We start from the raw sequence: 23,046 nt of genomic DNA on the forward strand, positions 1-23,046 counted from the left end.
TCCTTTTTGCCTGCTTCATTTACTGCATTTTTGTATTTTCTCCTTTCATCAATTAAATTCAATATTTCTTCTGTTACCCAAGGATTCCTATTAGCCCTCGTCTTTTTACCTACTTGATCCTCTGCTGCCTTCACTACTTCATCTCTCAGAGCTACCCATTCTTCTTCTACTGTATTTCTTTCCCCCATTCCTGTCAATTGTTCCCTTATGCTCTCCCTGAAACTCTCTACAACCTCTGGTTCTTTCAGTTTATCCAGGTCCCATCTCCTTAAATTCCCACCTTTTTGCAGTTTCTTCAGTTTCAATCTGCAGTTCATAACCAGTGGATTGTGGTCAGAATCCACATCTGCCCCAGGAAATGTCTTACAATTTAAAACCTGGTTCCTAAATCTCTGTCTTACCATTATATAATCTATCTGATACCTACTAGTATCTCCAGGATTCTTCCAGGTATACAACCTTCTTTTATGATTCTTGAACCAAGTGTTGGCTATGATTAAGTTATGCTCTGTGCAAAATTCTACAAGGCGGCTTCCTCTTTCATTCCTTCCCCCCAATCCATATTCACCTACTATGTTTCCTTCTCTCCCTTTTCCTACTGACGAATTCCAGTCACCCATGACTATTAAATTTTCGTCTCCTTTCACTACCTGAATAATTTCTTTTATCTCGTCATACATTTCATCTATTTCTTCATCATCTGCAGAGGTAGTTGGCATATAAACTTGTACTACTGTAGTAGGCATGGACTTTGTGTCTATCTTGGCCACAATAATGCGTTCACTATGCTGTTTGTAGTAGCTAACCCGCACTCCTATTTTTTTATTCATTATTAAACCTACTCCTGCATTACCCCTATTTGATTTTGTATTTATAACCCTGTAATCACCTGACCAAAAGTCTTGTTCCTCCTGCCACCGAACTTCACTAATTCCCACTATATCTAACTTTAACCTATCCATTTCCCTTTTTAAATTTTCTAACCTACCTGCCCGATTAAGGGATCTGACATTCCACGCTCCGATCCGTAGAACGCCAGTTTTCTTTCTCCTGATAACGACGTCCTCCTGAGTAGTCCCCGCCCGGAGATCCGAATGGGGGACTATTTTACCTCCGGAATATTTTACCCAAGAGGACGCCATCATCATTTAATCATACAGTAGAGCTGCATGTCCTCGGGAAAAATTACGGCTGTAGTTTCCCCTTGCTTTCAGCCGTTCGCAGTACCAGCACAGCAAGGCCGTTTTGGTTAATGTTACAAGGCCAGATCAGTCAATCATCCAGACTGTTGCCCCTGCAACTACTGAAAATGCTGCTGCCCCTCTTCAGGAACCACATGTTTGTCTGGCCTCTCAACAGATACCCCTCCGTTGTGGTTGCACCTACGGTACGGCCATCTGTATCGCTGAGGCACGCAAGCCTCCCCACCAGCGGCAAGGTCCATGGTTCATGGGGGGTACGCCAGTATGGCGACGACGAATATACGTTTCCACTGTGCGTTCACCGCGATGTCGCCAAACACGGATCCGACCATCATGATGCTGTAAACAGAACCTGGATTCGTCCGATAAAAATGACGTTTTGCCATTCGTGCACCAAGGTTCGTCGTTGAGTACACCATCGCAGGCGCTCCTGTCTGTGACACAGCGTCAAGGGTAACCGCAGCCATGGCCTCCGAGCTGATAGTCCATGCTGCTGTAAACGTCCGAACTGTTCGTTCAGATGGTTGTTGCCTTGCAAACGTCCCCATCTATTGACTCAGGGATCGAGACGTGGCTGCACGATCCGTTACAGCCATGCGGATAAGATGCCTGTCATCTCGAGTGCTAGTGATACGAGGCATCACAACAACGTTTCACCAGGCAACGCCGGTCAACTGCTGTTTGTGTAGGAGAAATCGGTTGGAAACTTTCCTCGTGTCAGCACGTTGTAGGTGTCGCCACCGGCACCAGCCTTGTGTGAATGCTCTGAAAAGCTAATCATTTGCATAACACAGCATATTCTTCCTGTAGGTTAAATTTCGCGTCTGTAGCACGTCATCTTTGTGGTGTAGCAATTTTAATGGGGAGTACTGTATGTTGGAAAATAAGTTTTGTAACAGAAGAAGTGGGGAATACTATTGTGTAGTGGAATTCTGAAAAAAAGAAACCTGCTTTTAGAAATAAATATGTTTTATTAGTTATTCAACGTTCCTCCTAGTAACTTAATTGGAGTTAATGCCAATCACCGAATAGGTAATACAAATAATTATACGGTGCACAAAGGGTCAAATGAATTCTTAAAAGTATACGATAATACATTGTCACCTTCGAGTGGAGTGGGAGTTGAAATGAGTTGAAATAGTACAGTTGGCTGTGATCATTTTAAGCGTCAATGATTCCTGAATTAGTTTGCAGGTGAAAGGAAGAACTCAATAAAGGACATAAAAGGATCAGTTCTCTTGGTTAAGTCCATGTTTAGTTCAACTAGCAGACTGCACAAATCAATTCAGAAAATCAAAACTCTGACTCGAAACAAATGACTTTGCAGTCCCCTGATGACGACTTATGGAAATGTATCTCATGCTTATCATTGTTCTGAGACTCAGGTGCAAAGATAGCTGCGATGATGGCTGAGAGTTATAAGTTCAGACCGGCGTCTATGATTAGCTCCAGGACGAAGTCCTCCTTCTCTGCAGTTTTAAAGATGAAAGCGTCTCTCCCGCAGACAATCCTGACAGTAAATCCATCTGCTGCTCTTCTCAAACTCTTGGTGTCTCATCAGCCAATCTCTGTAGACCTTTCGACGTACGAATAATGAAAAATTTATGAAAAGAGTAACAATCTCGCTTCTCATGAGGAGTCTACTGTGATTAATCAGTAATACACATTTCTGTCTTAGATTCTCTTCTGCTATGAGGGTCGTCGTTTTGGGCAATGAAAGCAGCTACACGTATGCACTCAAAAGTCCTCACACCGGTTACAAAAATAGTTTGCGTTAACCAATCCAGGGCTCACTTACTAAACTTAAACATCAATTACTGCCGGCCTCTTTTGGGTCCAACAGATCCTCCTTGCTTTGAGTGTCTCGTGTTTTCCCATCCTCTTGCAGAACTTTCTCTTTTTTAGAAATCACTCTCTGCGTTGCTTCTCACAATGGAAGTCTACAGCCTGCCGAATGCATCCTCCGGGTCTCTGAGAAGCTCTTAGCAGAAGGTGAGACAGTGTTTTGACGGTGGCCGTCTGTGTACCTGGCTGGACCGCCAGTCAGCGAAAAAGAACTTTACTACTCGCTTGCAGTTATACGCCTCCAGTCCTCACTCTCCCACAGTCAGCCAGTAACCCAGCTCACAGAAAAACGTTACACATATAATTCACTGTATAGAACTGAAACGAAGATGTGCCTAATATTAGGTTGGAACGTCAGTTCGTGTAGCGTTTTAGCTTTGTGTGTTGTGTTCAGGTTCCTACGGACTTATTTATCGATCGTCGTTTTTTATCTGTAGTTCACTATTGCTATTTGAGTTTACATGCTGCCATTTTGTCGTTTGCAGGTAATGAGTGAAGCTGTGGACGCTTGAAACGCCTTTGACATTAAGGACTCTCCACGTTCAGGAAGAACTTCGATGTTCGATGAAGATCGTTTAAACATATGAAACCACAATTGTCCGCGCTAGTGTACTCTAAAACTAGCAGATGTGATGAACTGTGATCATTCCACCATAGTGTGACATTTTCATGCAGTTGGGAAGGCTCAAAAATCGGGTTTATGGCTACCGCGTGCTGTAACCCAAAATTACAAAAATCAGAGGATAGCCGTATGTGCATGTCTGCTTGTTCGTCATCAGCTGGCTCGTTATCAACACCGACCATTCCTATCCTGTAACGTTATTGGTGACGAGAAATAATGTCTTTATGCTAACATAACGAAAAGAAAGGAGTTGTGGAATCCAAACAAACCAACAACTGCAGGCATCCACAGAAGATAATGTTCTGCGTCTGGTGGAACGGGACGGTGTGGTGTAGCACGAATTGCTTCCCCGTGGTGTAGCCATCCCTGATGAGACGCCTTGCTGACGCAATCCAAGAAAAACGACCAATAAGGATGCGTGAAGTGATGCTACTCTGCGATAACGCTCGCTTTCTACTAGACTGACAAAAAACTCGCCAGCAGTTGGGTTAGGAAGTCAGTCCGCACCCACGTTATTCACCTAATCTTGCGTCCTCCGATTTTCATCTTTTCTGCTCTCTTCAACAACCTCCAAGGAACTTCCTTTCCATATTAAAATGTGCTCTGAATATGGCTCGACGAGTGCTGCGTATCAAAACTACGTGCTTTCTACAGCTGTGGAATCGTAAAGGTAACCCAGCGTTGGCAGATTGTTGCAAATCGTGAAGGAGAATATACACTACTGGCCATTAAAATTGCTACACCACGAAGATGACGTGCTACAGACGCGAAATTTAACCGACAGGAAGATGATGCTGTGATATGCAAATGATTAGCTTTTCAGAGCATTCACACTAGGTAGGCGCCGGTGGCTACACCTACAACCAAAGTTTCCAACCAACTTCTCATACACAAACGGCAGCGGTGTTGCCTGCTGAAACGTTGTTGTGATGCCTCGTGTAAGGAGGAGAAATGCGTACCATCACGTTTCCGACTTTGATAAAGGTCGGATTGTGGCCTATCGCGATTGCGGTTTATCGTATCGCGAAATAGCTGCTCGCGTTGGTCGAGATCCAATGACTTTAGCAGAATATAGAATCGGTGGGTTCTGGAGGGTAATACGGAACGCCATGCTGAATCCCAACGGCCTCGTATCACTAGCAGTCGAGATGACAGGCATCTTATCCGCATGGGTGTAACGGATCGTCCAGCCACGTCTCGATCTCTGAGTCAACAGATGGGGACGTTTGCAAGGCAACAATCATCTGCACGAACAGTTCGACGACGTTTACAGCATCATGGACTATCAGCTCGGAGACCATGGCTGCGGTTACCCTTGACGCTGCATCACAGACAGGAGCGCCTGCGATGGTGTATTCAACGACCAACCAGAGTGCACGAATGGCAAAACGTCATTTTTTTCGGATGAGTCCAGTTTCTGTTTACAGCATCATGATGGTCGCATCCGTGTTTGGGACATCGCAGTGAACGCACATTGGAAGCGCATAATCGTCATCGCCTTACTGCCGTATCATCCGGTGTGATGGTATGGGGTGCCATTGGTTACACGTCCCGGTCCCCTCTTTTTCGCACTGACGGCAGTTTGAACAGTGTACGTTACATTTCAGATGTGTTACGAGCCGTGGCTCTACCCTTCCTTCGATCTCTGCGAAACCCTACATTTCAGCAGGATAATGCACGACGGCATGTTGCAGGTCCTGTACGGGCCTTTCTGGACACAGAAAATGTTTGACCGCTGCTCTGGCCAGCACATTCTCCAGATCTCTCACCAACTGAAAACGTGTGGTCAGTGGTGGCCGAGGAACTGGCTCGTCACAGTACGCCAGTCACTGCTCTTGATGAAGTGTGGTATCGTGTTGAATCTGCATTTACAGCTGTACCTGTACACGCTATCCAAGCTCTGTTTGACTCAATGCCCAGGTGTATCAAGGCCGTTATTACGGCTAATGGTGGTTGTTATGGGGATTTCTGGATTTCTCAGGATCTATGCACCCAAATTGCGTGAAAATCTAATCACATGTCAGTTAAAGTACAATGTATCTGTTCAATGAATATCCGTTTATCATCTGCATTTCTTCTTCGTGTAGAAATTTTAATGGCCAGTAGTGTATTACTGATGACCAAAGTCTCCGTTATGTGTATTTATTCGGTTTATAAAACCTACTGTGAAACGATATGAACCTATGCACCAACCTAATAGTTTCGCAATCAGTTACAATTTAATTTTCATGTTTTGCTAGCAATTTGGGTTGATTTGGTAGTCTAATTTCATTGGTGGGATATTTATTACTTTAAGGGTTATGGAGCAGTTTTGGAAACAAATGTTTCCATAACAAAGTTCATTTTCACATTTCGTAGTAACTCATTCTGGACTTCTCCCTCACTCTCTGTGGCCAAGGGACCTCTTGTGTGCTGTTTTAAGAGCCTACAAAAATTATATACTGGGCAGCGTGTTGTAATCTTGCACAGAAATCCGACGAGTTTTAGAGGAACTGTTTTCATTCTCTGAACGGAAGACATATCAACAGGTGAGTTAGTAAGATGGTAGGTATCTGATGATGGCGACCCTCTGGTCCGATTACAAGTTGGCACGCAGGCTGCGAGTGCAGCAGCAGAAGCCACCTGATGTTGAGGGGAGTCGGTTGCCGGTGGCTGGTAGGGTCGCCACCGTATCTGGCCTTGTGATTGGTCCCCACGCGGCGCCTACCCCGTAACGAACGCAGCAGAGGAGCAGGCCTGGGACGCGCTTAACGACGGGCGGCTTGTTAGTGGGCGTTTCGCATGCAGCCTAGCCTGCTCTGGCACTGGCTGCGCATCTCCCACCGCCAGAGTCAGCTCCGGACGCCGCGTCGTGGCCAGGCCGTACAGCAGAGAAACAGTGTGGTAACGAGGCTTTCGGCAGCAGCCCTCTCACCGTCCTCCTGAGACTCCTCGTACAGCGAGAGTAAACACATCCAAACAACAGGCAGGCATTTTTCAGTGCTGGAGTAATCGCTGCCTTGTTTAGTCCCAGTCCACAGTTTCTTCTTATAGCGTGGATGGAAATAAAACATACCGTTAGGAGTGAGGAACGCTGTGAAGGTTCGTATGTAAAGTCTGATCTAGACTTCAAAGGCACTCCGCCCGCAGTGAGAGAATGTTGAGAGGTTGGATAGGAAACTGCTGTAGTGTGAAGGGTCTTAGTTGGAAACAAGTTTAGTTGCTATTAAGTGTTTCTTCTTCCTCTTTGTGTGTGGCTTGAAAGGAAGTAGAGGGGCGTTCGATAAGTAACGTAACACTGCTTTCGGCCAATTTCGATTGAAAAATGCGGAAGTTGTTGTGGGACATGTGGAATAATCTTATCTCAGCTCCTATGGTTTCATAAAGTACTGATACGTAGTGGCGCTTCACGTAACCTTCAAAATGACAGTTATTCAGTTTATTTTGCCAGAAAACCAGAGCATCGAAGATATTCATAGGCGCTTGCAGAATGTTTAGCAGGACCTGGCAGTGAACAAAAGCAGAGTGAGTCGTTGGGCGAGGCGTCTGGCATCATCGCGACAAGGTTACGGAAGCCTTTAAAATCTCCCGCGTGCCGGCCAGCCGCACACAGCTGTAACTACCACAATGTTGGAACTTCAGCGTGCTCCTCGCCACAAAAATGCGAACGAACTTCTCTTTCTCGACGTTAACGCAAGGCCTCGCACAAACCTGTGCACCCGAGAGGAACTCACAAAATTTCAGTGGCTATTCTTCCTCGTAGCCAGGATCTCACACTTTCCGACTCCCATGTGTTTGGCACAATGAAGGATTCACTCCGCGGCTAGCAGTACGTGAAAGACTTGGCGGTTATTGATGCAGTAGGACGCCGGTTCCGACGTCGAGCAGTATAGTGGTACCATGAGGACACACACGCCGTCCTAGCAACGTGGCGTAAGGCTGTCGCGTAGAACGGACGTTATGCTGAAAAATACGATTTTGTAACCTAAAGAGTGGGAAATAATAGTGCGCTGGAATAGTGAATAAAACGAACCTACTTTCAGGAAAAAATGTGTTGCACTACATGTTAAACGCCCGTCGCATGTTGAGCAACTTACACTGCTGGCTGTTAAAATTAGTAAACCATGGACATAGCGAGCAACAAAGATTACACTGGCATGAAGTGTAGAACCAGAGACATTCAATAATGTAAGACACAAATTGATGTATAAATAAAGACTATTTGTAGTATCAGTTTTGTACTTCCATGAGTTTAGGTTGGCATCACTAGGATAGACTGAGAACAACTGACGGACAAAAACTGTTTTCTGTATAACCTCAGTATTGCATTTAACGGTGGTGTGCCAGCTTGAAGTGTCCATATTGACCGAACAACGTTCAGTTGATCCGTTTTGTGAAAAAAATGGTTCAAATGGCTCTGAGCACTATGGGGCTTAACTGCTGACTAACCTAAGGGCATCACACACATCCATGCCCAAGGCAGGATTCGAATTTGCGGTCGCGCGGTTCCAGACTGTAGCGCCTAGAACCGCTCGGCCACTCCGGCCAGCTCCGTTTTTTCCTTCTGAAGCTTAAAAACCAGCTAAAATCTTTTTCTCGGATGATTTTACGTTGTAGTGAAATTTGTATGAACCGTGTAAGTTGGTAGAAAAGTTCAAAAATGGTCCAACCTCAGTGGCTGACGACTCCTTCGCTTGAAACCATCATTGACTACATTGTTAGTGAAGACCGACGTTTCAGTTAAACATATAGGAAAAAGTTTCCAGAAGTATTGGCGAAGTGTGATCAGTGACAAGATCTAGTACAGCAAAACAAGTACAAGGTAGTTCCTGAAAGAATTACGGCTATAATATAGGGAAACAAGAATTAGTGCATAGACTTAAAAGAACACTATGAAAGGGAATGTGATCCTTGGATTTACTGTTTTGAACCTGAGTCGAAAAGACAAAGTATCGAATGGTAAGACACCAGCTCTCCTACCCGAAAGAAATGCAGAACGCAAGTATCAGCAGGAAAAGTCATGCCCACCGTCTTTCGGAATGCCCAGGGAGTCGTCTTTTCTGATTATTTGGAATAATAAACAGTGTCTTCTACTCAGACATTGTGATGAACAGGGTAAAACCGGCAATGACAGGAAAATGTCGCGGATCTCAATGAAAAGGCGTAATACTGTTGCAAGAAAATAATCGCCATTACACCGCCGAGCTTACACAAGAAACTGTTGGAACAAATAGGTTGGCAGATACTACCTCATTCTCCCTACAGTCCAGATTTGGCACCCTCAGATTTTCATTTGTTCCATCCACTCAATGAGGCATTACATGGAAAAGTTCGGCAACAAAGAAGAATTTGTGTGCAAGTGGCTCGAACAAGAAGACAGAGAAGTATAAAAAAAGGTCCATCGTTGGAAGAAGTGTATTAATATTAGTGGAGTTTATGTTGAGAAGTAGTAAAAGTTTCCATTTCTAAAAATACACAGTTTTTCTGTATCAATTTATCTCTTTCATTACTACATACTTCGATATGCAAATGATTGGCATTGCAGCGCAGTAGCGTAAAGAAGTAGAACTAAGGCTATCTGCTTTTTGTAGAAGTGGGAATATTACGCAATAGATTACCTAATGAGACATCGCATTTGAATGTTAGATGTTTGACAAAAGACTGCAGTGAGCTCAGGTGACAAAAAGCATGGGCTACCTCCAAATACTGTGTCGGACCTCATTTTGCCCGGCGTACTGCAGCAACTTTGATGGACTCCAAAAGTCCTTGAAAATCCCCTCCAGAAATACTGAGCCATGTTGCTGTACAGCCGTCCATATTTGTGGAAGGGTTTTGTGCACGAACTGACCTCTCGATTATGCACCATAAATATTCTATGGGACACACGTCGACCGATGTGGGTGGTCAGATCATTCGCTCGAACTGTCCAGAATGTTTATCAAACCAATCGTGAACGATAATTGCGGTCCAGTAAAAAAGTGCATTGCCATTCATAAAAATTCTGTCGTTGTTTTGGAAGTTATAGTACGTAAAGGGTGCAAATGGTCTTCAAGTAACCGAACATATCCATTTACTGTCAGTGTTCGGTCAGCTGGACTAGAGGACCTATACCATTCCATGTAAACACATGCCACAACATTATGGAGCCACCGCCAACTTGCTCAGTGCCTTGTTGACAACCTGGATCCATGGCTTCGTGGGGGTCGACGCAACAATCGAACCCCACAAACTGAAATCGGGACGCGTCCGACTAGGATCCGGTTTTACAGTCTTCTAGGATCCAATCGATATGGTCACGAGCCCAGGAGATCCGCTGCGGACTATGTCGCGCTGTTAGCAAACTAAACGAAGAAAAGTGCGTGGTCATCCACATGGGTACTAAAAGAAATCCGATAAATTTTGGGTAAATCGCACAAATCTCAGAGCTGTCAATTCGACTACATACTTAGGAATTACAATTACGAGCAACTTAAATTGGAAAGACCACAGAGTTAATATTGTGGGGAAGGCGAAACAAAGACCGCGCTTTGTTGGCAGAACGCTTAGAAGATGTGACAAACCGACTAAAGAGACAGCCTACATTACACTGTCCCTCCTTTGCTGGAATATTGCTGCGCGGTATGGGATCCTTACCAGGTGGGATTGACGGAGGACATCGAAAAAGTGCAAAGAAGGGCAGCTCGTTTCGTGTTATCACGCAATAGATATGAGAGTATCAGTGATATGATACGCGAGCTGGGTTGGCAGCCACTTAAAAAAAAAGGCGGTTTTCTTTGCGGCGAGATTTATTTACGAAATTTCAATCACCAACTTTTTCTTCCGAATGCGTAAATACACTCCTGGAAATGGAAAAAAGAACACATTGACACCAGTGTGTCAGACCCACCATACTTGCTCCGGACACTGCGAGAGGGCTGTACAAGCAATGATCACACGCACGGCACAGCGGACACACCAGGAACCGCGGTGTTGGCCCTCGAATGGCGCTAGTTGCGCAGCATTTGTGCACCTCCGCCGTCAGTGTCAGCCAGTTTGCCGTGGCATACGGAGCTCCATCGCAGTCTTTAACACTGGTAGCATGCCGCGACAGCGTGGACGTGAACCGTATGTGCAGTTGACGGACTTTGAGCGAGGGCGTATAGTGGGCATGCGGGAGGCCGGGTGGACGTACCGCCGAATTGCTCAACACGTGGGGCGTGAGGTCTCCACAGTACATCGATGTTGTCGCCAGTGATCGGCGGAAGGTGCACGTGCCCGTCGACCTGGGACCGGACCGCAGCGACGCACGGATGCACGCCAAGACCGTAGGATCCTACGCAGTGCCGCAGCGGACCACACTGCCACTTCCCAGCAAATTAGGGACACTGTTGCTCCTGGGGTATCGGCGAGGACCATTCGCAACCGTCTCCATGAAGCTGGGCTACGGTCCCGCACACCGTTAGGCCGTCTTCCGCTCACGCCCCAACATCGTGCAGCCCGCCTCCAGTGGTGTCGCGACAGGCGTGAATGGAGGACGTGTCGTCTTCAGCGATGAGAGTCGCTTCTGCCTTGGTGCCAATGATGGTCGTATGCGTGTTTGGCGCCGAGCAGGTGAGCGCCACAATCAGGACTGCATACGACCGAGGCACACAGAGCCAACACCCGGCATCATGGTGTGGAGAGCGATCTCCTACACTGGCCGTACACCACTGGTGATCGTCGAGGGGACACTGAATAGTGCACGGTACATCCAAACCGTCATCGAACCCATCGTTCTACCATTCCTAGACCGGCAAGGGAACTTGCTGTTCCAACAGGACAATGTACGTCCGCATGTATCCCGTGCCACCCAACGTGCTCTAGAAGGTGTAAGTCAACTACCCTGGCCAGCAAGATCTCCGGATCTGTCCCCATTGAGCATGTTTGGGACTGGATGAAGCGTCGTCTCACGCGGTCTGCACGTCCAGCACGAACGCTGGTCCAACTGAGGCGCCAGGTGGAAATGGCATGGCAAGCCGTTCCACAGGACTACATCCAGCATCTCTACGATCATCTCCATGGGAGAATAGCAGCCTGCATTGCTGCGAAAGGTAGATATACACTGTACTAGTGCCGACATTGTGCATGCTCTGTTGCGTGTGTCTATGTGCCTGTGGTTCTGTCAGTGTGATCATGTGATGTATCTGACCCCAGGAATGTGTCAATAAAGTTTCCCCTTTCTGGGACAATGAATTCACGGTGTTCTTATTTCAATTTACAGGAGTGTATTTTGTTTACAACCACCTACGTAGGGAGCAATGATGGTCATAATAGAATAAAAGAAATCACACGTCAAACGGAAAGATTTAGGTGTTCCTTTTTCCCACGCGCCATTCGAGAGTGGACTGATAGTGAAGTAGTATGAAAATGGTTCGATGAACCCTCTGCCAGGCACTTGAGCGTGAATTGCAGAGTAACCATGTAGATGTGGATGTAGACCCGCATCGGTCTTCAGCTGCAATAGCCCTTAACGCCCATTTCGCCGCACTGTTCAAACAGATACGTTCGTCGTGCATCCCACATCGATTTCTGCAGTTACTTCACGCAGTGTTCCTTGTCTGTTAGCGCTGACAACTCCACGAAAACGACGCTGTTCTCGGTCTTTAAGTAAAGGCCGTCGGCCACTGAGTTATCCGTGGTGAGAGGTAATGCATGAAATTTGGTATTTTCAGTTCACTCTTGGTAAAGTGCATCTCGGCATATTGAGTTCCCTAAGGATTTCCGAAATGAAACGTTCCATGCGTCTATCTCAAACTACAATTCCGTGTTCAAAGTGCGGTGATAATCGCGTCGGAAACCTTTCCACGTGAATCACCTGAGTGCAAACGACAGCTAAAATGAGCTCCACTTCTATACTTTCTATACTACGCTCATCTGTATATGTGCATATTGCTATCCAATTACTTTTGTCACCTCAGTGTAAGCATCTTGTGGCTGAAACTCACGCTTCATTCATATTTGCTTTTCAATATGTTGTTATGGAAATATGCAAGGTGATCATTTTGGAGAACTTGTAAGTGAGTTGCAGGTTAGGTTACGCTCATAAATAATTGTAAAAGGAAGTATTCGATAAGTTGCGCTATTCCCGATTTAATTATCAGTGAAGCTCGCCAAGCAGGCCGATATGCGCACAAATTCAAGCAGCCTGCCAGAGACAGTGTCGCTAAAGTGGTTCTTCGTTTGGCTTCCTCATACTGAGAAAACGTAACTTTTGCTCACCTAGATGAAATTTATCATTTCCGAAAAAGGCACTTTTAAACAGATAATGAGCCTTTGAACAAGTGGTAACCCACAGACGTCTGAGCATTACCGCTTTTTAGAGCGTGAAAGTGCTTGAATTTGCGCGCGCAGCGACCTGATTGGTTAACGTTACTGCTATTGAAATTGGAAACTCCGCAACATATTGGATTTTTTTCTTAATAGTTATTTCTCAGCGTAACCTACTCTGCAACACACTTACAAGCTTTTCAGAATGTTTCTGATCATCCTGTGATTCTGGTTTGAGCAAACACATAATTTACTTGTTTTAACATCCAGACTAGTTCACTATCATCATTGTGTTCATTTATTCTCCTAGAAAAAAATAAATATCTGTAAGACATACTAAAGTAACACTGTGCAACAATGAAAATATAAATCGAAAGAAAATAGCCAATTCCTATCACTTCTAGTTTTCATTTTACATTGTTTTATTACGGTGAGATAATTATACACAGACACGTGTGCATAGTGTCACTTTTGGTGTTGTTTGCGGATGACAGGCATCTACTTCGTTGCTCTGTGAAGTTCATACCATATGGGAGTAAACGGGCTCTCCGTAATCTCTGTCAGCAATGAACTGATGGTTTTATGACTTTGTCAATTTATGAAACAGTAGGGTGGACTGGCACATCTACCCTTAAAAGGATACATAGCGACCTCGTACCATGGGAAAAGTACGAAATATATAACACCAGATTATAGGACATCCATTAGAATTTGTTATATTACGTTATAAGTAAGCATAGCAAATGAGTTCACTAGGCTAAAGTTCGTATTTCATCACTAGGGGAACACCCCCAAACCGTCTAGGACTGTGTGATGTATTTGGCGCGTATTTCGTCTCTATTCTGGTAAAGTGACTGTTTGTAATTTTCATATGTATATTTTATTAGTACCAATGGTTTCCAAATGAAGAGTAAGATCTTTCGGCGTTGCTCGCAGTCTACCGAGAAGCGCTAGACTCACTTTTCAGTGGTTTGCGACAGAGTCACTGCAATTGTATTTTCAAGCTGTCTCTCGTCGATTGTCGCGTTACCTGGGGTGTCAGCGTCAATGATCCACAAACTCTTCTCCATAACTGTGATGTCTGGTGTGTCGTGTTCCTGCATTCGATCTGTCAGAAGTTGGAAGTTCCACAGCCATTTGGCAGGTTTGTTGTCGATTTTATGGCGTGCGGTCCGACCAGTTTCTTGCCCCTCGCAGAGGGTAATTTTGGCGTAAGTACCGGTGGATCGTTCGTACATCATTGTGCCTCTGTTTATAAATAGTCTCATCGATTTTTTTGCAACAGCTCAAGATATGCTCAGTTGTTTCCTCAGCTTCTTTGCAGAGTCAGCACTTTTGGCCTTCTGCTCATTTTTTCAGTCTGGTCTGGCTTTGACAGAGTTAGTTGTGATGATGTCCTGCTCCTGCGCAGCAACAACCAGTCCCTGAGTTTTCTTGTTTAGGGTGCCATTGGTCAGCCTAGACAAGGTCTTTTCCGTTCTACCTTCAGTCTTCTCCAGAAACTGATTATGCAACACATTATTGCGCATACTGTGAGTCCAGCATTGGGGCACACCTTTTACAGTATCTGTTATTAGTTTGTTGTACCTGCAGAAGATTTCTGTTGTTGACTTCAGAACTAATTATTGGTTATTTTTGATGTAGGTTATATTATTATTAGTGTTATTAGTAATATAGTATGAAGGAAAAGTGGGTTACGTGGTATAGGGAGAGATATACTTCTTGAAGTCATGAATCTCGTGGCTAATTTGATGCGGCTCCTCCAAGAATTCGTCAGCTGTGCCAACCTCGTCATTTCAGAGAAGCACTGAAACCCAGTGTTCCCTCAGTCCAAAAAGTTTCCAGATTGAATTAATTAGAAATTGGGAAAAATTGATATGGTGGTTTTAATGCTTAAGGCGTGCTACATATCACGGCCCACTTGAAGACAACGCACAGAACGTTCATACAGCCGTATCAAGACTGTCATAAAAGAGCTTTTTTGGGTGTTGTTCAAGTCGTGCTTCACATTCGCACCTTCTTCGGTGTTGTGAGCCATCGGAACTTCGTCGTTCTGTGGTAGGTTCATGGTGATAACACCAAGTCTCGTTACCCGTGATGGTTTGGTACTCGAAAAATTGCCCGCGTTTTGCTTTTCTGTCAAATCGAGGAAGGCGTCCATGTGTTGTTGCTTTTGTTTGGGAATCAAAGAGTGCAGTACAAAATTTGCACATTCTATTCTCTTGTTCAGCACAGTCTGGAGAATTTCTTCAATACCTAATTTTGAGATGTTGCTCCATTGACCGACTGCTGTAACCGAGTGGTTCTAGGTGCTAAAGTCCGGAACCGCGCTGCTACTACAGTCGCAAGTTCGAATCCTGCCTTGGGCATGGATGTGTGTGATGTCCTTAGATTAGTTAGGTTTAAGTAGTTCTAAGTCTAGGGGGCTGAGGTCCTCAGATGTTAAGTCCCGTAGTGCTTAGAGCCATTTGAACCATTTGTTGCTACATTCCGATTTGTGACAAGCTACAGTAGCACATCCACTACTTAACTCCTCCCTGCTCACATGTAACTGGTCGAATGCTCATCTGTTGTTTACAGTTGTTATTTTAAGCTGACACCGTGGTTACTACGCTGGCGTCGCTTATACACCAGCAATAAAACAAGTCTTGGAACTTTCTGGACTGACGGCAAATATCCCAATCTCTGTGTTCCCATAAAGTTCCTACCCCCTAAAGCTCCCTCTAGTATCAGTCCCTGATGTCTTAACACACATCCTTTCAACTTGTTCCTTCTTCCTGTCAATGTTTTCGACATATACCTTTCCTCGCTGATTTTGCACAGCACTTTGTCAGCTTCGCAAATACAGGGGTTGGACAAAAAGTACGGAAACGCCAAAAACGCAACACATTACCGTGCCCAATACGATGTAGGAAACCCGTTGGCACTGAAAACAGCTTCCAGTCGTTTTGGAGTGGATAAATATAAATGGTGCGATGTTTTCATTCTTTCCACAGAATAATGGCATGCTCGGGCAGTGATGATGAAGGTGGAGAGTAATCAGGCACTCTCTCTGAGCTAGACCGCAAAGGCGGAATAATACTGAGATATATGCTGGCCAGGTGAGATGCAACAATTCATCCTCATGTTCACAAAACCACTCTAGGATGATAGGAGCTGTGTGAACAGGGTCCCTGTCGTCTTGGAATGTACGCCACCAGTGTGTAAGAAACGTTGTACCATGAGATGGACTTCATCAGCCTAAATGGTCACATAATTCTTGGCAGTAATGTGGCCTTCCAGAGCAACATACCACGATATGATTGCCGAAATCATCAACGGAGCCGCGCGGGATTAGCCGAGCGGTCTCAGGCGCTGCACTCATGGACTGTGTGGCTGATCCCGGCGGAGGATCGAGTCCTCCCTGGGGCATGGGTGTGTGTGTTCGTCCTTAGGATAATTTAGGTTAAGTAGTGTGTAAGCTTAGGGACTGATGACCTTAGCAGTTAAGTCCCATACGATTTCACACACATTTGAATATTTCTTTCTTTTCATCAACGGACCCACACTGTGTCTCACTCTTGGAACATACACTCGGCCAGAAGTTGGGAACAATGTAAAACAAGGTTCATCCGACCACATGTCTTTCTTCCACTTACGATGCCCCACCCACTTCTATCCTTACATGGATTGATTTTCGCCGTGCTTGGCGATCGGACTTGTAATGATAATGGGCAGACACTCGCGTAGAGTAAGACCTCAGTGTTGATTCCACTAATCGCTCTAATCACTGCAGAGCTAACCTCTTGCCGCATTATCTTTAATGTTGAATAACTGAAACCGATATAGTAAATTAACAAGCAGACAAGAGGGAGGAGAGCACACAATATAAGTCATAACCACTTCAAATGGCGGCATACACTACATATGGATAATATGGATCCTACACAAGCATTATTTTCTTTACTGCAGCAAAAGACGCTTTAAACAGTACAGAATAAATCTGTTTTAAATTTTAGACACTTTTATGTAAAATAACACTGAAATGTTGAGTGAAAGGATACTTCTAAGCACTGAACATTCGTAGCTACTGAGATGGTGTTTTTTATAATTTTTGTAACTAATCACCTTTCTTTAACATAATCTTTACACAGAATTGACCACTGACTGAAAATGAGTTTTTACACTGATATTTTCTGATAATTTTCAACGTGATGAATTTTTGAATGATGGTACTTCAATGCATCGTAACAAAAACACTTTCCTGCACATTTGTTGAAACATAATTTTAGTTTGTCATAAAATCGCATGTTCTGAACACCGCAGTAATAATCTTTTTTGTAGTAATGAAATTGTGCCCAATACCTTCTGTTATTTTCTTCTGCAACTGTTTTTATTGTGCTTGTCAATGTAATAAAGTAGCTGGCACTTACTACACACTCTGATGCTTTGCTTAATATGGCAATAATAATTTTAAGCACTTTAAGTAGGCCTACGTATAACCAGCACATTATCTGAAAATGTTTCTATTAAATATTGCAGTGTGTGAAAAGTACAGATTAAACACCTACTGAAGTAACAACACTGTGATAAAGCTTGTTGCTTTTAAACACTTATCTTGTATTACTTAACTTGTACAAGAGTAAGGCCGGCCGGTGTCGCCGTGCGGTTCTAGGCGCTACAGTCTGGAACCGCGTGACCGCTACGGTCGCAGGTTCGAATCCTGCCTCGGGCATGGATGTGTGTGTTGTCCTTAAGTTAGTTAGGTTTAAGTAGTTCTAAGTTCTAGGGGACTGATGACCACAGATGTTAAGTCCCATAGTGCTCAGAGCCATTTACAAGAGGAAGACGAATCATGACTTTTACAATATATTCGTCACAATGAAAAATAGAATATATTGAACTTCACCATACAAATAAATACATCAGTCCTTTTGTGGAGCTGAGCAACGTATTGCAGCCTATGACGAAATTTTACTACCGATGGATGGTTCAGCAGCTTTTACACAGTAGCTTCCAAGTCGTAATTCCCATTGTCATATTTGGCCAGTACAGTGAGTAATGCTGCAACATAAAGTTTGCCTCCTTCACAGCAAACAACGACTTCCCACTGGCCCTCATAATAACATTGCCACTTCTGCTATTGTTGTAACAAGGATACCGGATTCGAGCCCTAGTCATGCCAGTTTTTGTATAGTGGTGTGAAACTGTTAAAACGGGCAACAAGTCTCTGACATATAAGAGGACTGTTCGGAGCTTCAGCAATGTTCTATTCGCAGTCCGCTTTCGCGAGAGTACATCTACAGTTTCACAGAATAAACATAAACAAAAAATTGCATCATAAGGGACGAAGTATTACTAGTAATAAAAACAATAATAGTAATAATAATAATAATAAACAAAATAATAAGAATAATAACAAGTACATAACGTTCAGGAAACAATATAAACACCACCAAACACGCACAATGTCTTTCATTCAGGAAGAGAGGTTTCACAACAGTAGTTGCGTACAAAGAAGTGTGAGAGGCAAGTCACTTTCGTACACCAAGAAGATCTGATGAATCTCATATTTGCGCTTCCAATCTATAGGTTGCAGAATGGAAGGTTGTGTGGGAAACAGAACTGTGTCGAAGCTTCAAATGGTCTGGGTTCATCAACAAGTTTAGCTATTACCCATCCATTACAGTGAGACTTACAGAAACATGGAGAGCACAACTGATTGTATGTGAGGGACTGCAGATCTAGAAGATTATGTCATTGTAATATTCTTTCGGCTATTCCGATTGTTTGTGTTTGTTCTGTGAAACTGGAAATGTACTCTATAGTTTTGCTACTTTCAAATAAACTAAGCGGAAGTGGGCTGCTAATAGAACATTGCTATAAACTCCTAACTGTGCTTTTACATGTCAGGAACATGTTGTCTTATATAATATCTTCACGCGTATTAGAGTACAAAAACTGGCACGACCAGGGCTCGAACCCGGGATCCTTGATACGACAAACTAACGCACCACCAACATTCCTAAAGGAGATCTACACGGAAGACGCTCACATTTATGCTTTCACTGATTAGCTTTTGCTTATTATTTACCGCTTAGGTAGGTTCGCCTGGACGACAGCACATAGGAAATACGACACTGAAGAGCCAAAGAAACTGGTACACCCGCCTAATATCGTTTACGGCCCCCGCGAGTATGCAGAAGTGCAGCAACAGGACGTGGCATCTGTTGTGTTGGCAGAAGAGCCAACACCGTGTTGCTAGAGGAGGCCGAAATGCACGCGTTTAAGCTCACGCAGACTGGAGTGAGGTCTGGAACAATTAAAGGAGTTGAGTCTAATAAATAAAGTACGAAACTCTTGGAATACTTAACTTTAATCCATAATTGGAGAACATCGCTCTTGTTGATACATTAATTATAATCTCAATATAAACTGGTAATGGCGTCTTGCTAGGTAGTAGCAAATGACGTAGCTGAAGGCTATGCTAACTATCGTCTCGGCAAATGAGAGCGTATTTGTCAGTGTAGCTTCGCTAGCAAAGTCGGCTGTACAACTGGACGAGTGCTAGGAGGTCTCTCTAGACCTGCCGCGTGGCGGCGCTCGGTCTGCAATCACTGACAGTGGCGACACGCGGGTCCGACGTACACTAGCGGACCGCGGCCGATTTAAAGGCTACCACCTAGCAAGTGTGGTATCTGGCGGTGACACCACAGCATCGACTCGAATCATATCTGAAGTAATGTTCCAACACAATATCTGTTCCAGAATCCAGCTGCATGTCGACGTTTGTGATATGGGCCTGTAATTAAGTGGATAACTCCTACTACCTTTCTTGAATATTGGTATGACTTGTGCAACTTCTCCGGTCTTTGGGTACGGATCTTTCGTCGACCGAACGTTTGTATATGATTTTTAAGTGTGGAGCTAATACGCTGAAAGGAACCTAATTGGTATACTGTCTGGACCAGAAGACTTGATTTTGCTAAGTGATTTAAGTGGCTTCACTACTCCGAGGATACTTACCTCTACGTTACTCATGTTGGCAGCTGTTCTTATTTAGAATTCTGGATTATTTGCCTCGTCTTCTTTTGTGAAAGCATTTCGGAAGGCTGTGTTTAGCAACTCTGCTTTGGCAGCACTGGCTTCGATAGTGTCTCCATTGCTATCGCGCAGAGAAGGCATTGATTGTTTCTTGCCGCTAACATACTTCACATACGACCAGAATCTCTTTGGAATTTCTGCCAGGATTCGAGACAAAGTTTCTTTTTGTAAACTGTTACAAGCATCTCCGATTGAAGTCCGCGCTTCTGTAAAAGATTGCCAATATTGGGGATTTTGCGTCTGTTTAAATTTGGCATGTTTGTTTCGTTGTTTCGGCAACAGTGTTCTGACCCGTTTTGTGTACCAAGGAGGATCAACTCAATCGTAATGCTGGAGGGAATTGACACCATGAATCCTACAGTGTTACCCATAAATTTGTAAGATTACAAGGGACGCAAATCTCTTCTGAATAGCACGTTGCAAGGCATTCCAGATATGCTCAATAATGTTCATGTCTGCAGAGTCTGGTGGCCAGCGGAAGTGTTTAAACTCAGAATAGTGTTCCTGGAGCTGCTCTGTAGCAATTCTGAACGTGCGGGGTGACGCATTGTCCTGCTGTAATTGCCCAAGTCCGTCTGAATGCACAATGGACGTGAATGGATGCAAGTGATCAGACATGATGCTTACGTACGTGTCACCTGTCAGGGTTGTATCTAGACGTATCAGGGGTCCCATGTCACTCCAACTGCACACGTTCCACACCATTACAGAGCCACCACCAACTTGACAGTCCCTTGCTGACATTCAGAGTCCATATATTCATGAGGTTGTCTCCATATCTGCACACGTCAATTCGCTCTATAAAATTTGAAACGAGACTCGTCCGACCAGCCAACATGTTTACAGTCATCAACAGTCCAATGTCGGTGTTGACGAGCCCAGGCGAGGCGTAAGCCTTTGTGTCGTGCAGTCATCAAGAGATACGAAAGCCGATAGCGTTGATGTTTCGTTGAATGTTTAGTACGCTGCCACTTGTTGATGAGCCAGCATTGAAATCTGCAGCGACTTGCGAAAGGGTTGCACTTCTGTCACGTTGAGCGATTCTCTTAAGTCGTTGTTGGTCCTGTTGCTGCAGAATCTTTTTCCCGACAGCAGCGACGTCGAACATTCGATATTTTACCGGTTTCCTGATAGTCACGGTACACTCGTGAAATGGTCGTACGGGAAAATTTCCACTTCATTTCTACCTCGGAGGAGCTGCTTCCCATCGCACGTGCGCCGACTATAACACGACGTTCAAACGCTCTTAAATCTTGATGACCTACCAGTGTAACAGCAATAACATATCTGAGAACTGCGTCAGACACGTGTTGCCTTACATAGGCATTACTGACCGCAGCGCCGTATTCTGCCTGTTTATATGTCTCTGTATTTGAAAAGCCGGCCGGCGTGGCCGAGCGGTTCTGGGCGCTTCAGTCTGGAACCGCGCGATGCTACGGTTGCAGGTTCGAATCCTGCCTCGGGCATGGATGTGTGTGATGTCCTTAGGTTAGTTAGGTTTAAGTAGTTCTAAGTTCTAGGGGACTGATGACCTTAGAAGATAAGTCCCATAGTGCTCAGAGCCATTTGAACCATTTTTTTTGTATTTGAAAACGCATGCCTGTACCAGCTCCTTTGGCGCTTTAGTGTACGTATATTGGAGTTTTGGTTGACGTTCAGTCGATACACAACGTTTGATACCGATACGACTGACAGACTTCTGAAGGTTAAGGTGTTAGCTCCGACATAATTCACGCACAACTACACAGAACACTGTTATGAACACGAGTGACATTAGCGAGCCCGCATCTCGTGGTCGTGCCGTAGCGTTCTCGTTTCCCACGCCCGGGTTCCCGGGTTCGATTCCCGGCGGGGTCAGGGCTTTTCTCTGCCTCGTGATGGCTGGGTGTTGTGTGCTGTCCTTAGGTTAGTTAGGTTTAAGTAGTTCTAAGTTCTAGGGGACTGATGACCATAGATGTTAAGTCCCATAGTGCTCAGAGCCATTTGAACCATTTTGACATTAGCGACGTGTCATGGACGTTGTACAGGCGCTGTTCGTCCGCAACCTGCAGGCTTGACTAGCTTCTGCAGTTATGTTCATGCATGTATTTCTGGCGGTGTTTCGATATTTTTGCCCAATCCTTGTACGTGGAAGTGCTGGGGCTGGTATCGGCTGCCACGCCGAGGCGTTGTTTGCCCGCGCCGCACCGCCCTGTACAGGAAGCAGCGTTCACATCCGCCCCGGTCTGCCCGTAACCCGGCGTCCGTGCGGACGCGTCCCGCGGGCCGCGCAAACAACGGCCCCATAGCGGTCGCGGCCGTTACCGTAGCGCCTTATCGCCGGGAAATAACTATGCTAATGCAAGTTAAACATTAATTATAACTTGCGGCCGGCCCTCCGCCGCCTGCCCCGCCTTGTCGAAGTGCCGGCAGCCTGCTCCGCTCCGCACATGCCGAGTCCGTGTAATCAGTTTCCCGCAGCCGTCAGAGTTCAAACATCGACGCCCGTACCGGCCGGATCGAACGCGCCAACTTTGCTATCGGCGCGAATTATCGGCTGCATTACGGCGCGCTCCCTTAGGCTCTTAGAGTCGGGACGGAGGGCGGGGGCAGGCAAAGTCTGAGCAACCTCCCTCTACTCCGTCAACATCAACGCAACTTCCTACATCTTCATAATACACAAAGGCCCACCTTATACCGTGGATATTCCTGATGCAGAAGGGGAACTGTGCCTCACCGGGGAGAAATAACAAACATGAGGCCTGACGATGACATTGTCGTTCTGTCAGAGACGGCAAAGCACTTCGAAGATCAATGGAATCCACAGTGTCCTGGAAAGAGGCTCTAAGATGGACATCAACAAGAGAAAAGCAAGGGTAATGAAACGTGGTCAAATTAAATCAAACGATATTGAGGAAATTGCGTTAGGAAATCAGACAGCGAAAGGTAATGTACGAGTATTATTACACTGCTATGCACAACTTAAGGTCGAAAATAACTTTCGCATGATGTGAAACTGCCAAGAAACATAGCTCGATTATACGTGTTCCC

The sequence above is a fragment of the Schistocerca cancellata genome, chromosome 2 (genome assembly GCF_023864275.1).
Source record: "Schistocerca cancellata isolate TAMUIC-IGC-003103 chromosome 2, iqSchCanc2.1, whole genome shotgun sequence".
Taxonomy (NCBI): domain Eukaryota; kingdom Metazoa; phylum Arthropoda; class Insecta; order Orthoptera; family Acrididae; genus Schistocerca; species Schistocerca cancellata.